Here is a 7,178-nt window from a genome sequence, read left to right as displayed (position 1 = left end):
AGGCAAAACAGACAGCTGCTTAATGTTGTCTGTGTCCACAGCAGCTATTCCAAAGGCCCATCAATACCCCTTAGGATCCTTGAAATGCCCCCTTCTGAGATAATCAATACCTAGTATACATGGAGCCCCTGGGCCCGTCACAATAGGATGTTTCTGCCAGTCCTTACCAGTGAGGCTTATCTCAGCCTCCAACACAGTCAATTCTTGAGAGCCCCCGGTCACTCCAGAAATATGGATTGATTCTGTCCCTTGGTGACTCGAGGGCATCAGAGTGCACTGTGCACCAGTGTCCACCAGGGCCTTATATTTCAGTGGTTCTGATGTGCCAGGCCATCGAATCCACACAGTCCAATATACTCTATTATCCCTTTCCCCCTCCTGACTGAGGGCAGGGCCCCTCTATTCATTACCTGTGGTAACTGGAGCAACTGCACTGGTGGTTGATATGCTTTGTAATTCTCTCACCCGCGCTCTAGTAGAGGAGTAGGTTCACGGTGCCACTTCCTCATCTCTTCTCCATGGTCATATAGGTAACGCCACAAGGCAATTTGTGGTGTATTATTCCTTACTAGAGCCAGGAAGCATTTGCCTTTAACAGCTGAGATTTTTGATGGTGCTCGTGAGAAGGAAGGTTCATCATCTTTAATTAGTTGGGCTCGCATTAGTTTGATCATCTCCTTCATTACACTCATTTGATTATCCTGATCTTCATCAAGCGTCTCTGATACTGCTACAGGTTTGACACAATTAATCAGTAGAGACACTTGCTCTTGCATTTCATTCAGTTGGTCCGTTATTTGTGAGATGGCAGCAATGGAAGCGTGAGTTGGTGGTAGCAGTTGTTCATACTTTTGGAGTGTAAGAATCAATTCAAAAACTAAGGGTGTTCTCTGTTGTTCCTTGTATCTGTCACACGCTGACGTTAGTGTAGCGGCATATTTGTCCGGTGCTGTTGTCACGATTTTCTGCCATATCTCAGGCGTTGTCCTCACTTTCTCAGGGTTGCGGTCTTGGTGTAGGTGGTTAGGAACAAAGTTAGGGTCATACAACATTTCCACCACGCCTATTTCCCTCAAATACTGGATACCCTTTTCAACTGCATCTCATATTTCATCGCAAGCTTCAAGCTTTCATCCCTTTCAAGAAGGGATACTTTTCCTTTACAGCTATTAACACTCGTTCCCAGAGGGTGGCAGCCTCATCCAAACATTGTCTAATTCCTCTACCAGTAGATGGATCTCTGGCAATGGTGCCTAGTTGGCGAGCTTCATTACCATCTAGAGACAAGCTATTGGCCCCACTGTCCCAACAGCGAACCAACCAGGAAACGAGAGTTTCATTCGGGCGCCGTGTAAACTCCTTTCTTGAGCCTTGGATTTCAGTCAGCTTCAGAGGCCAACAAGTAGTAATAGAGACTTCCTCCTCATCACTCTCTTCTGCATGTGTCTTAGTTTTTCCTTTTGCCTTTCACGATGATGGTGGTTCTGAGGAGGGGGGGAGGAAGATCCCCCCGCCTGGATCTTCCTCCACCTCCTCCTCCTCTTTTTCTCTCTTTCGTTCTAGATGTGAAGACACTCATTTCCATTTCTTGCCTTCCACAGGAGCAACTGGTATTGTTACTGGTGTCTCCTGTCATTGATCAGATTTGACTTGGAGATTTTCCCCTTTGGCTTGAACCTTAGCTTGGAAACTCTCTGTCTCCAGAATGGTATTATATAGGGCACGATAAGCACAAGCCAAACCCCAAATAAGTTTTCCTCCATAGATTGTTGCCGCTGTTCTTTTTCTCCCTTCCTTCCCATTTTGGGGGGCTGTAGGGGGGGGAGGGGGGGGGGAAGGAGGAAGGGCAGGGGCCTACTGCCCCCCTGTCATGGGCATAAATTGATCTAGTCAACTCTGTGACAGATTTTGGTGGAGAATGCAGGCACAGATGCTTTTTAGCTTTTAGAATGAATCTCTCTCTCTGCTCTTAGACAGCTTCATTAAGGAGCATTATCAGTAGTTCAAGTTTCTGTGCTGGAAAACCTGACCTTGAAAGACTAGGCGTACTGCCAGTATTTTTGAATATTTGTAAACTTTGAGCACTGCTTAGTCTGGGTAGTGCCTTTTTCTTTTTCTCCCCCTCCTCTTGTTAGCTTCAATTCATTAACCCCTTTTTAGCAGGCACCAGCGATGAATCCACTCTGTGTAAAGTATTGAAAGCAGTGGTGTTACTCGCAACCTACTGGCCAATAATCAATGTCATTATTACTTGTTGTGGAATTGTGTTCATATACAACCACCTAAGGGCACTGATGGAGACACCTGCAAGGTACCTATATGCAATGTGATATGATTTGAATTTTGACATTTACATCCCAGACGGAATGGCTAATTTTACAAACAACTACATCCCAAATGGAATAGCTAATCTTACAAACAACACGATGTTCGGACCAGTTTCCAGGCTTTCTTCTTGGTTTGTCACACGTTTTTTGAATCTCGATTAATACGTTGGTGTGTGTGTTATTAATTTCCCTGATTGTATTCATAATTATGAATAATAAGGGGAAGGAGTCTCCTCCGAAACCAGAGAATGATGACTGGCAGGGAATATGGAGAGGTTTAGAAAAGATCTTAGAAGCGCGGGAACCCGCAATGTCATGGGATTTTACTCTTGAACACCTGTGGGATCCTGAGAAACTAAGCCAGTATTTGAGCCAGGGACGATGTGGCTTACATAAATCTAAGGAGGTACAACTCATTTGGGGTTTGGCTTGTGCTTACCGTGCCCTACATAATAGTATTCTGGAGAGAGAGAGAATTCCCAGGACCGAGTCAAACCTGAAAAGCTTGGAATGGCTAGGAAAGCACCCACCAGCACCCACTGCCAGGCAATTAGAGACCGCTCCCCACCCGGAAGGGCCAGATCCCATGACTTCTGTAATGTACAGGGATAGGTACCTGGAATTGGGGCATTAACACTTTACACTACATGATGTTTTGATGTGGAATACTGAAACCCGAAAAAACAAAAAAACGTAAAACCATGACATGAGGGAAAACAACTGAAGGCCATCTGTACAAGAAACTCATAGGTCCTTACAGTAATTAGATAGGCATCCAGCTTTTTGAGCCATGTAAGAAAAAACTGGTAAATTAGCATAAATACTCATATATAAACAAATGGAAATGCCACTATGGACCAAAAAGCATTGAATGCACTTTGTCCAGATGTGTTACACCCAAGAAATCTTCATCAGTGTTCTCAATTTCTAGCAACTAATTGTGAACACATTTGAAGGATTGTCAGGCAAGTATTAGTTGTTTCTAGAAAAGTTTTTTTCTCACATGATAAGAAGGGTAGCATTTCCAATTTCTAATAATTTCTAATATTGCAAATTTATTTTGATACTATATGCTGTGGGAACACATAAAGTTAGCATTTCCAAAAAACTGCTGGCTGCAGTTTATACTATACTGCAGAACTGTGAAGCCATAGAAAATCCATTTCTGTAATGGGTGCTTGTCTGGTCATCCTTAACTTGTAAACAGTGAACTCACTATTATTTTACCTGGATTTTAGTCAAAAATAAGGGAATTTGCTATTTGTAAATCCTCCAAGCATCTTCTGGATAAAGGAAGGAGACACTTTACCTGAGAAAGAGAAAGGCTGCTGAATGAGCGCAAGTATTACTAGGCAGATGTGACTCCATGTGAATGCTTTAAATGTAATAAAGAAATAAACAAATAATAAACAATCAGAACTATCTATAAATCCTCAAATGCACAGTAAAAAATGCTTGGAAAATTTTGGTGCTTCCTTCACTGCATTTTGGAGGTTATCTTCTTGGTACTATTAGAATGAAAGGTGAGACTGTGGGCTTAATGCTACAGTATTTCACAGACACCCCAAGTTCCACAGGACACTAACAATGATCTCATACATTTTCTGCCTGAGTACCAATTCTTTCTAATCCTCTGCTGCATCTCCCTTCTTACTATATCTTCTCTAGCTTATGGATAAGATTAAGAGAGGGTACCAAGCTTCAGCATCCAAGAGTTTGATAGATGCAATGATAAATTTGTGCTAGAACTGAAACCCCTTCCAGAGATTTTTCCTTCTACTGTACAGTGAAAGGAATATTTGAAATATATTTCAACTACTGTCTGGCTTTACAGACCTCCTGCAGATCAGAAAATTGATTTTCCTGCCTTTCCTCTGTGAACATACTAAAGCACTGAGTACGGAATTTACACATAAGGGATTCTTCAAAAAGAATTTGATTTCTAGTGAATAATAATGAAAAATTTAATTACATTCACATTTTCTGGAAGGGAATTAATAGTGGAGTTAAAACACCTTTTTTTGTGGGCTTACGGTCATTGAGATAATCTGAAAAATTAATTCATATAGTTGCTTATCCACACCTTGTAAACACCAGATGGAGATTGCGTAATATTTATGTGAACACAAAATCATCATTTTTTATCTTCCCTGGAATACAGAATATGGCTGTGGTTCATGCCAGCAGTTTCACATTGCTAAGGGTTTTATATCTGAAATGCAGAACTCTATGCTATTCATCTCTTTAAAGATACTGCAGTAAACGATTCTATGATACCATGATTCTAAATGTCATTTTAGCTGGAACCTTAATTGTCAAGAATTAAAACCAAAGCCATTTCTCTGTTAAACATTAACAGTAACAGTGCAAGAGATTAAGAAGTGGCTGGAAATAAAAGCAATAAGAAAGGTTTTTATTCTGAGATCATGTAACATTTCTTAGTTATTAAGAAATAGCTGCATGCTATTTCTTTAAAATCAAAGAAGAAACTCTGTTCTATATTAAAGTCTGCTGTTATATTTATATGTTATAGGGAACTCTGTATTCTCTTTGGTGATCAAATATGAACTGAGGATGGTGTTACAGTTTAGCTGAAATTGCTGAAATAGTCTTCATGGAAAAAGTAGTGTCACATGAAGTTAGTATGTCTGAGCTTCAAAGCACTATGTAAACATTAACTGTTAGTTACAGTTCTTTGTAAGACAAAAATAAGCTCTCCCTCCCCTTGTAGATGCACTAGATCTATGACTTGTCAGATATGAGATACAGAGGAGAGCAAGTGTTGTATATATTAGTCATTCAGAACTCATGGGGAAATTCTGCATCCATCTTACCATGCTGTGTGAAATAGTATTTGGATAAATCAGAACATGTGATACATGAGAGCAGGTATAAAACAATAATAAACATCAAAGAACCTGATTTGTACAGGCTGAAAACTGTTTTAATATTTCATATTTACATATGTTGATTCTTTTTACCTCTGTCCTCTACTTCAGTTATGCTGCCTTAAAATTTCCAGTAATATAAGAAGAGCCTGTACAGTGGGAAAAGTGTGGTCTTATCACTATTGAAGAAGGCTTGAAAGTACACATGGGACCCACCCAATCTACTTATCTGGGAACTTAATGTGAAGCAAATTGCAGCACTGTTTGACCTAAAAGCTTCCTAAAGCCAGTAACCTACCTAATCAATAGAATGAGAAAGATGGTTCTGACAGGTACAGAGGGAAAATACTGCTCACCTATTTTAGGCATCTATTTTTCTCAGGCAGACTGTATAGAACACTATTTGTGTTGCAACAATGAGTGTCTTTGTCATAATAGCATTAGACTCATAAGCACTCATTCAGGAGGTGAAAGGCACAGACCTCATGTTTCAGCTCCAGCTTTCTGTCTTCAAGCACTGAGAGTCTAATACAGTATTTGAATCTCAGAGGAAGTTACACTTGGAATTTAGTTAAGCTTTCCCCCCAGGTCTGTGGCTAGAAAACTGCATGGTTTACTCACACCTCTTTCCTTCTGGCACCTCAGGTTTTTTCTTCCTCTCTGCACAAGGGCATAAGTATAGAAGACATTCAAATTTTATGCATGCTAAGCATATTCTAAGAATTGTATCACTTTCTAGTGGAAAAGGACATTCCCACATCTGATTTTTGTCTTGTTAATCCAAATTTCTGTATTTTGCTTTTATCCCTCATAAGAATGCAGCTTTGGTATAATAAAAAGGTGAAATAATACAGCAGTAAAATGCATCTTTCACTGCATCACTGAACGCCTTTCAAATCTCTTCTCCTTTCTAAGATGCATTTCCAGATTGACATAGTTAGGTCTAGCTGATGGAACTCATCTGGGCTGGATTGGAATTTTTTTTTTCTAATGTAATAACAAATACAATGCCATATACTTTCAGTTTGTAGCAAAGTCTTAACTTGTCAGTAGACTTAGAAAACCTCAATGTTTGTTTTCTCGCTAATGGTGCAGGTGGTTCAGAAATAATGTGTAGTATGCCCAGCATGCTGTCTGGTGGTCTTTTGTAACAGTATGATCTGATTGTCCATTCAGTTTGAGCAGCATTCAAGAACTGTATATGAGAGGTACCTGAAAACATAATTAACTCTTTCTTCTGTTTGACTTTTGATATTTACGATTTTCCTTTTGTAAATCCAGAAATAAGAAAGAAAATAATCTTCAGCATCACATAGAAATTTATTCAAGTTCTTCAATGAGAATTTTATTTTGTGCTTTCTTTTGTGAGTTCAGAAACTCTGAAATGCGCAGATCACTGTACATTTCCATCTTGGCTCTTCAAGATCTGTGGTCACATAAACCATGCTCTTTCTCAGCTTGTTTCAGTCTCATTAAAGGCTCAAGAGTAGAATTCAGCTGTTCAAGGAATCTTAATGGCGATTAAATGAATATTCATCTTGTTGTTATATTAATGTGATATGTAATGCTTTGCTCTCAGACAATCTGAGCAAGAGAGTTTTCCTACAAAAAAAGGATAGAGATGAAAGACAATAATTGACTTTTACATATCACGGAGTCTGCATGGTCACACAAATTTCCAGACAGTTACTTTGCAGAAACTGCAGGTGCACTCACTCAGAGAATCCTATCAGTGGGGATTAAGGTGGGTTAAAAGAAAACAGGAGAAGTGGAAAGTGGTGGAAAGAAGGGATGTAAAAGTTGAGTGTCTGTCTAGGCTGGGATGGATAATGTTATAGATTCACAAAAAAAGTTGCATTTTTGGAGGCTAGCATTGCAATATTTGATGGTGAACTTCATAAAAAAATCTGTTATAAATCTCTTAATGCTATGCAGTTATCTTCTTTTTGTTGATGATGGATTT

This window comes from Centrocercus urophasianus, unplaced genomic scaffold, assembly GCF_019232065.1.
Source record: "Centrocercus urophasianus isolate 14NV4802_14NV808 unplaced genomic scaffold, USGS_Curo_1.0 seq_9, whole genome shotgun sequence".
In the NCBI taxonomy this organism is placed as follows: domain Eukaryota; kingdom Metazoa; phylum Chordata; class Aves; order Galliformes; family Phasianidae; genus Centrocercus; species Centrocercus urophasianus.
The sequence above is the reverse complement of the archived record's forward strand: the minus strand, read 5'-3'. Positions refer to the sequence as shown.